This window comes from Ranitomeya imitator, chromosome 10 (genome assembly GCF_032444005.1).
Source record: "Ranitomeya imitator isolate aRanImi1 chromosome 10, aRanImi1.pri, whole genome shotgun sequence".
Lineage (NCBI taxonomy): Eukaryota > Metazoa > Chordata > Amphibia > Anura > Dendrobatidae > Ranitomeya > Ranitomeya imitator.
In genome coordinates, this window is record NC_091291.1 from 46,215,600 (window position 1) to 46,225,846 (window position 10,247).

Here is a 10,247-nt window from a genome sequence, read left to right on the forward strand (position 1 = left end):
TGTAAATAAATCTAAAAATCTATATATGCACACAGATAATATAATACACAGCCAAAAGACAAGAATAAGAGATAGGTAAATAAACAAATTTAGGAATGCCTAAAAAAATAGATGTAAATATATATATATATATATATATATATATATATATACTAGCTATTGAACCCGTTCTACGCCCGGGTGGCGAGCATTTATATTGGTATATGGTCTCCATCCTGTCATGTGCTGCTCCATCCTGCGCCCCCATTCTGACATGTGCTGCTCCCATCCTGCGTCCCCATCCTGTCATGAGCTGCTCCACCCTGTGCCCCCATCCTGCGCCCCCATTCTGACATGTGCTGCTCCCATCCTGCGCCTCCATTCTGACATGTGCTGCACCCATCCTGCGCCTCCATTCTGACATGTGCTGCTCCCATCCTGCGCCTCCATTCTGTCATGTGCTGCTCCCATCCTGCACCCCGTTCTGTCATGTGCTGCTGCCATCCTGCACCCCCATTCTGTCATGTGCTGCCCTATTCTGTCATGTGCTGCTTCCATCCTGCGCCCCGTTCTGTAATTTGCTGCTCCCATCCATATGCCCCATATGCTGCTCCATAAAGGTTTATGGCCCCCATAAGATGCTCCATAGTATATGCCCCGTACACTGCTCCATAAAGGTTTATGGCCCCCATAAGATGCTCAATAATATATGCCCCATACGCTGCTCCATAAAGGTTTATGGCCCCAATAAGATGCTCCACAGTATATGTGCCGTACACTGCTCCATAAAGGTTTATGGCCCCCATAAGATGCTCCATAGTATTATATGCCCCGTACACTGCTCCATAAAGGTTTATGGCCCCCATAACATGCTCCATGGTATTATAAGCCCTGTACACTGCTCCATTATGGTTGATGGCCCCATAAGATGCTCCATGGTATTATATGCCCCCGTACACTGCTCCATTATGGTTGATGGCCCCATAAGATGCTCCATGGTATTATATGCCCCCGTACACTGCTCCATTATGGTTGATGGCCCCATAAGATGCTCCATGGTATTATATGCCCCCGTACACTGCTCCATTATGGTTGATGGCCCCATAAGATGCTCCATGGTATTATATGCCCCGTATGCTGCTGCGATATATAAAAAAAAATACCATACTCCCCTATCGTCGCTGGGCGCCGAGTGCTGGGGGGCCTGAGCAGGCGAGGACACCGGCGCGCTGTGGGGGTCAGGTGCCAGAGTCGCCGCTCGCTCAGGCCCCCGACACTTGCTATATTCACCTGGCCCTGATCCAGCGCTGCGTCTGCTCCGTGTTCCGGCTCCTCTGGCTGTGACTGTTCAGTCAGAGGGCGGCGTGCATTAAGCGTGTCATCGCGCCCTCTGAACTGTGAACGTCACAGGCATAGGACCTGGGAGACGGAGCCGCATGCAGCACTGGAACGGGAGACAGGTGAATATACTTACCCTCCTGGCATGTCCCTGCCTCTCCGGTGGAGATCGCGGTGTGCGTTCAGTGTTTACGCATACCGCAATCTCCTGGGAGCGTCACTCTGTGGGGTCCAGACTGCGCCGGCACTTGCGCTTGCGCAGTCTATAAAGGCTTCGGACAGAGTGACGCTCCCAGCGTTATATTATAGATATATATATCTCAGGGTTCAGGGGGAAAAACCCGAAAGTGGACCCTCTGGGTCGCGGCTTCAGAGCCCCTGAGGACGAGCGGATCAGATGGATCCATCCACTATACAGGGACTGTTTGGAACAGGCCCAAGGGGGATGAAACCACAACTGCCAGAGCCAAAGGGGCGACTAAGGGCTAGCCAAGGAAGAGAAGAAACCAGGATATGGACGGTGTGGATAGGAAAACAGAGAACAACCGGAAGCAGAGGAATATGGAAGACAGGTGGAACCAGGAGGGCCAGAGACGACAGCGGCAAAATGCTGCAGAAAAGAAAGTAGAAATGACTGGCAGGTATGGGGGGAGGTGACAGACAAGACAAGACACTGGGCAGGCACAGATGGGACACAGGGACAAACAAGGCAGGAACACAGGACAGGAACGACTGAGAACCAGAAAAAGGCATGGCTGAGACGAAGCAAAGTAAACAGAGACAGGGAGCCTAGATACGAGGGAAAGCACCAGCAAGAATGCTAGCGTGACCATAATAGCTACTCAGGCGTCTTACCTGAGTAGACGAAGGACTGAAATACCCAATGGGCGCCGCCATGTTGGGGCAGAGCCACCAGGTCATGACCTCCCAGAAACCCTAGCGGTGGAACCCAGGCGGAAAACAGCGAGGAACACCATCGGGAGCGCGTCGGCCGGACAGTTAAATATCTGAAGACGTAAAAGAGTGCCGGCCGGATAGGTAAGTATCTGAAGATGTGAAGATGTGACTATATATATATATATATAAATATATATATATATATATATATATATATATATGAGTGTGTATTAAACACATCACCAATTTTCTATGCAAATTTATTTCAAAAGGTCATAACATTCTCACCAAATGTCGGTAACAACCCATCCAATCCACACAGGCAAAGAAATCAACTCATAAATGTCCATAACTTCAGTTATGGGTAATAATGATTAATGACACAGGAAAATAGTATTGAACACACTTACTGATGTTTATTTCATACTACGTACAAAATCCTTTCTTGGTGATGGCAGCTTCAAGACGCCTCTTGTATGCAGAAACTAGTTGCAGGCATTGATCAGGTGTGATTTTGGCCCATTCTTCCACACAAACATCCATCAAATCCTGAAGATCCCATAGACTCCTTCTGTGATCTCTAAGCTTTCATTCCTTCCATACATTTTCTAGTGGATTCAGGTCTGGTGATTGGCTGGGCCATTTTAACAGCTTTATTTTATTTTGCTGAAACCAACTGAGAGCTTCCTTGGCTGTTTCTTGGGATAATTGTCTTGCTGAAATGTCCATCCTCATTTCATTTTCATAATCCTTGTATATGGCAGCAGAAGTTTAGCAAGAATGTGTCGGTACATTTGTCCATTCACCTTTCCTTCAAACGAGTGACGTTTGCCAACACTGTATGTGGAAAAACATCCCCACACTATGATGTTCCCACCTCTAAACTTCACTGTTCGTGTGGACTTTTGGTGATAGAGGTGCCTTTTGGCCTCCAAATACGATATGCATTATGGTATCCAAAGAGTTCAATTTTGGTCTCATCTGACCAGATAATATTCTCCCAGTATTTCACAGGCTTATTTAAATGTTGTTGAGCAAACTTTAAATGCGCTTGAACATGATTTTCGTTCAGCAAATGAGTCTTGCGTGGTGAGCGTGCATACAGTACATGGGAGTTGACAGCATTACTTGTTTTGAAACAGTTGTAATTCTTGATTCCAGTTGTTTCTGTAGCTCTCCACAGGTGGTCCTTGGCTCTTGAATATATCTTCTAATAATAATTTTCACTCCTCTATCTGAAATCTTGCGGGGAGCACCTGGTCATGGCTGGTTTATGATGAAATGATGTTGGCTCCACTTGAGAATTAAAACCTCAACAGTGCTCACTGTAACATTCAGTATCGAAATTCTTTCTGTATGCTGAAAAGCTGCTCCACGCACAATGATGTTCACAACTCCAAACTTCACTGCTGGTGTACTGTAATGTTTTTGGTAATATGCAGTGCCATTTGGCCTCCAAAAATTTTGTGTGTTATGGTATCCAAAGAGTTCAATTTTAGTCTCATTCTCCCAGTACTTCACAGGCTTGTCTAAATGTTGTTGAGAAAACTTTTCAAGCACTCGAACATGCTTTTTTTTTCAGCAATGGAGTCTTGCGTGGTGAGCATGCATACAGACCATGGGAGTTGATTGCATTATTTGTTGTTTTCTTTGAAACTGTTGTACTTTTTGATTCCAGTTTTTTTTTCCATAGCTCTCAAGTGGTCCTTGTCTCTTGAACAAATCTTCTGATAATTATTTCACTCCTCTGTCTGAATTATTGCATTGTAGACGGTTTATAATAATAATAATAATAATCTTTATTTTTATATAGCGCTAACATATTCCGCAGCGCTTTACAGTTTTTGCACACATTATCATCACTGTCCCCGATGGGGCTCACAATCTAGAATCCCTATCAGTATGTCTTTGGAATGTGGGAGGAAACCGGAGAACCCGGAGGAAACCCATGCAAACACGGAGAGAACATACAAACTCTTTGCAGATGTTGTCCTGGGTGGGATTAGAACCCAGGACCCCAGCGCTGCAAGGCTGAAGTGCTAACCACTGCGCCACCGTGCTGCCCTATGGTGAATTTATGTTGTTTCCACTTCTGAATTATGGCTCCAACAGTGCTCACTGGAACATTCAGTATAGAAATTCTTCTGTCAATGCCATCAGTATTTTTTGCATCAATAAGGTTGTGAATGTCTTGAGATAGTTCATGAGTTCAATACTTTTTTCCTGTGTCATTTCTCATTATTACACACTACTTGATTTAGGAGCATCTATGGTTTAATTTGTTGCCTGTGTAGATTGGACAGGTTGTTGAAAACATCTAGTGAGAATTTCATGTCGATGGCACCTTAACATTTATATTTACTGATGTGTTCAGTACTTATTTCACCCACTGTAGATATGTAATAGCTCTGATAAAGCAAAAAGATCACTAATAAAGACAAAGAAAAAAATACTATAAATACCAGTGTAAAATAGTTGAGTGACATTATTGTACTATCCAAATATGTATAAAGAAAAGAGGATGAGGCTATGAACCCCAGGCGTTGCGTCAACAAGTAACCCCTTTTAACCTTTTTTAGAAATATATTAATTTACTGAAATAGATTATATTTTGTACTGTACAATCATTTATCATACGTGCTATTTATTAAATTAATCATGGAAATAATTTTGCCTTTGGACCAAGGTCGATCATTATCTGTACTTTCAGCAGCCAAATTCTGTACACTTTTATGGTGTTTATTGAAATTCTCGGCAATCGTGTAATACATACTGTATATGGAGTTCTTGCCTATTAAAGTGGATTTCAACTTGAGGACTCATTTCTATGATATTCACATGCTGTAATTGGTCATCCACAAAGGAGTTGTCAGGTTAGGACAACCTTTCTAACCAAGTCAGATCTCTCTACATCATTATCATGTAGCATCATGCTTTAGATGCTAATGATTTATGGAGATGAAGATTTCATTTTTCAGCACGACCTGGCACCTGCTCACAGTGCCAAAACCACTGGTAAATGGTTTACTGACCATGGTATTACTGTGCTCAATTGGCCTGCCAACTCTCCTGACCTGAACCCCATAGAGAATCTGTGGGATATTGTGAAGAGAAAGTTGAGAGACGCAAGACCCAACACTCTGGATGAGCTTAAGGCCGCTATTGAAGCATCCTGGGCCTCCATAACATCTCAGCAGTGTCACAGGCTGATTGCCTCCATGCCACGCCGCATTGAAGCAGTCATTTCTGCCAAAGAATTCCCGACCAAGTATTGAGTGCATAACTGAACATTATTATTTGATGGTTTTTTTGTTTGTTATTAAAAAACACTTTTATTTGATTGGATGGGTGAAATATGCTAATTTATTGAGACAGGTTTTTTGGGTTATCAGGAGTTGTATGCCAAAATCATCAGTATTAAAACAATAAAAGACCTGACAAATTTCAGTTGGTGGATAATGAATCTATAATATATGAAAGTTTAATTGTAATCATTACATTATGGTAAATAATGAAATTTAACACTATATGCAAATTTTTTGAGAAGGACCTGTATATGAAAGTTTAATTGTAATCATTACATTATGTTAAATAATGAAATTTAACACTATATGCTAATTTTTTTAGAAGGACCTGTATATGTCAGAGGCTTCTGCTTGGCTGTATATGTATGAGAGGCTTCTGCTGGGCTGTGTATGTATGAGCGGCTTCTGCTGGGCTGTATATGTATGAGGGGCTTCTGCTGGGCTGTACATGTATGAGAGGCTTCTGCTGGGCTGTGTATGTATGAGCGGCTTCTGCTGGGCTGTATATGTATGAGGGGCTTCTGCTGGGCTGTACATATATGAGGGGCTTCTGCTGGGCTGTATATATATGAGGGGCTACTGCTGGGCTCTATATGTCAGAGGCTTCTGCTGAGCTGTATATGTATGAGAGGCTTCTGCTGGGCTGTATATATATATATATATGAGGGGCTTCTGCTGGGCTGTATATATATGAGGGGCTACTGCTGGGCTCTATATGTCAGAGGCTTCTGCTGGGCTGTATATATATATATATATATATATATATATGAGGGGCTTCTGCTGGGCTGTATATATATGAGGGGCTTCTGCTGGGCTCTATATGTCAGAGGCTTCTGCTGGGCTGTATATGTATGAGAGGCTTCTGCTGAGCTGTATATGTATGAGAGGCTTCTGCTGGGCTGTATATATATGAGGGGCTTCTGCTGGGCCGTATATACACAAGGGGCTTCCGCTGAGCTGTATATATATATATATATATATATATATATATATATATATATATACATATATATATACAGTGGGGCAAAAAAGTATTTAGTCAGTCAGCAATAGTGCAAGTTCCACCACTTAAAAAGATGAGAGGTGTCTGTAATTTACATCATGGGTAGACCTCAACTATGGGAGACAAACTGAGAAAAAAAAATCCAGAAAATCACATTGTCTGTTTTTTTATCATTTTATTTGCATATTATGGTGGAAAATAAGTATTTGGTCAGAAACAAAATTTAATCTCAATACTTTGTAATATATCCTTTGTTGGCAATGACAGAGGTCAAACGTTTTCTGTAAGTCTTCACAAGGTTGCCACACACTGTTGTTGGTATGTTGGCCCATTCCTCCATGCAGATCTCCTCTAGAGCAGTGATGTTTTTGGCTTTTCGCTTGGCAACACGGACTTTCAACTCCCTCCAAAGGTTTTCTATAGGGTTGAGATCTGGAGACTAGCTAGGCCACTCCTGGACCTTGAAATGCTTCTTACGAAGCCACTCCTTCGTTGCCCTGGCGGTGTGCTTTGGATCATTGTCATGTTGAAAGACCCAGCCACGTTTCATCTTCAATGCCCTTGCTGATGGAAGGAGGTTTGCACTCAAAATCTCACGATACATGGCCCCATTCATTCTTTCATGTACCCGGATCAGTCGTCCTGGCCCCTTTGCAGAGAAACAGCCCCAAAGCATGATGTTTCCACCACCATGCTTTACAGTAGGTATGGTGTTTGATGGATGCAACTCAGTATTCTTTTTCCTCCAAACACGACAAGTTGTGTTTCTACCAAACAGTTCCAGTTTGGTTTCATCAGACCATAGGACATTCTCCCAAAACTCCTCTGGATCATCCAAATGCTCTCTAGCAAACTTCAGACGGGCCCGGACATGTACTGGCTTAAGCAGTGGGACACGTCTGGCACTGCAGGATCTGAGTCCATGGTGGCGTAGTGTGTTACTTATGGTAGGCCTTGTTACATTGGTCCCAGCTCTCTGCAGTTCATTCACTAGGTCTCCCCGCGTGGTTCTGGGATTTTTGCTCACCGTTCTTGTGATCATTCTGACCCCACGGGGTGGGATTTTGCGTGGAGCCCCAGATCGAGGGAGATTATCAGTGGTCTTGTATGTCTTCCATTTTCTAATTATTGCTCCCACTGTTGATTTCTTCACTCCAAGCTGGTTGGCTATTGCAGATTCAGTCTTCCCAGCCTGGTGCAGGGCTACAATTTTGTTTCTGGTGTCCTTTGACAGCTCTTTGGTCTTCACCATAGTGGAGTTTGGAGTCAGACTGTTTGAGGGTGTGCACATGTGTCTTTTTATACTGATAACACGTTTAAACAGGTGCCATTACTACAGGTAATGAGTGGAGGAAAGAGGAGACTCTTAAAGAAGAAGTTACAGGTCTGTGAGAGCCAGAAATCTTGATTGTTTGTTTCTGACCAAATACTTATTTTCCACCATAATATGCAAATAAAATGATAAAAAAAACAGACAATGTGATTTTCTGGATTTTTTTTCTCAGTTTGTCTCCCATAGTTGAGGTCTACCTATGATGTAAATTACAGACGCCTCTCATCTTTTTAAGTGGTGGAACTTGCACTATTGCTGACTGACTAAATACTTTTTTGCCCCACTGTATATATAGCCCAGCAGCAGCCCCTGATATGTATATATATACAGCCCAGCAGAAACCCCTCATATATATATATACAGTCCAGCAGAAGCCTCTCATACATATACAGCTCAGCAGAAGCCTCTCATACATATACAGCCCAGCAGAAGCCTCTGACATATAGAGCCCAGCAGAAGCCCCTCATATATATAAAGCCCAGTAGAAACCCCTCATATATATATACAGCCCAGCAGAAGCCCCTCATATACATATATATACATAGGGGCTGAGTGGCTTCTGCTGGGCTGTATATATATATATATATATATATGAGGGACTTCTGCAGGGCTGTATATATATGAGGGGCTACTGCTGGGCTCTATATGTCAGAGGCTTCTGCTTGGCTGTATATGTATGAGAGGCTTCTGCTGGGCTGTATATATATGAGGGGCTTCTGCTGGGCTTTATATATATGAGGGGCTTCTGCTGGGCTCTATATGTCAGAGGCTTCTGCTGGGCTGTATATGTATGAGAGGCTTCTGCTGAGCTGTATATGTATGAGAGGCTTCTGCTGGGCTGTATTTATATATGAGGGGTTTCTGCTGGGCTGTATATATATATATATATATATATATATATCAGGGGCTGCTGCTGGGCTGTATATATCAGAGGCTGTTTACCTGTATATATCAGAGGCTGTTGCTGTGCTGGCTGTATATGTATGAGGGGCTTCTGATGAGCTGTATACAGTATATATATATATATGAGGGGCTGCTGCTGGGTTGTATATATTAGAAGCTGCTGTTGGGCTGCATATATCAGAGGCTATTGCTGTGTTGCAGCGCTCCGCGGTGGAGAATCCTCTTCTCGCGCCGACATCGTGGTTCCGCCTCCTTCCTTGAAGGTAGCTGAACAAACTCTCATCTGATCTAACCCGAGGGAGCGATCATATAGCTGAATAGGTAGCGCCTAGAAGAAGCTTCTGTTGGGATCGGAGAAGGCTGCCGCATGCCATAAGCTAAGCATTAGGTACAGGGAGGTTACTAAGGAAGTCTGGCTAGCCAGGTCAGTTGATGCTGACGCAGGTCAGGTGCCGTGACTCTGCCACTCTGCGCCAGCCACTGAGATGTAGGACCGTAGCCAGGTCCTTACACTTTCAATAGTTTCTCTTTTGTTAAATGTTCCTTATCATTAGAAATGGTTCACAGCAAAGAGACGTGTATTTTACATGTTTTGAGATATTTATCCCTATATTGGTGGGAGGTCCCAGCTTGGTGGGCGGCCCAGGGCCTGGGCCCCTTGGGCCCACCTTTAAATCCGGGCCTGGCACCAACCACCATCTGGCTATGAAAACCATAGAGGTCTGCTGTAGATGTCTGGTTGTCATGCCAACCCATTGATGACCCACAATCACATGACAGGGTCACTGATGGGTGGGATTTTTGACACACTTACAGGAAGTGCGAGTTAAATGCCAGTCAGAGATTGACAGCGTCATTTAAGAGGTTAACAGCTGTGGGTGGATCGTGATTCCACCCACAGCTGTTAGGAGCTCATGTCAGCTGTTCAAAACAGCTGACATGTGGTGGGAAAGGTGTTGGCTCAGCGCCGGTGCCCACATCAAAGGGAGGGATTCCAACGTGGGTGCACTATTAGGGGTTAATAGTTATGTTAAAACAGAATATTTTTTAACTTGTCTCTATGCATTTATTTTCATAGACAGGATTTGGGTGATAAAGCCTGATCTAGCTTTCCCTGCGCCTTCAATAAATTATACAATTTTTCCTTACTCTGAAAAATTGAAAAAATGTACATCAATTGATCATTATGCAAATGTGGCTTTAAACTGGCACCCCGGACTCGTATGTTTGTAGTGCTGATTAACGATCATACAGATCCTGAGATATATGGGGAAGAAAACTGCAAATATAGACTAATTGAATGTTCGGATATGCATTATACATGTGGTTTCATCTGCAAATTAAATAAAAGGGTTACGCGACCCTAAGGAAAGCGTGCATGTATTTCAGCCGATGAATTCAGTCACAAGAACGTCTGACATTCAGCCAGGGCCAGAAAGATCACTATAAATAATCCGGAAGACCACAACTGAACTGTGAAATATAAATA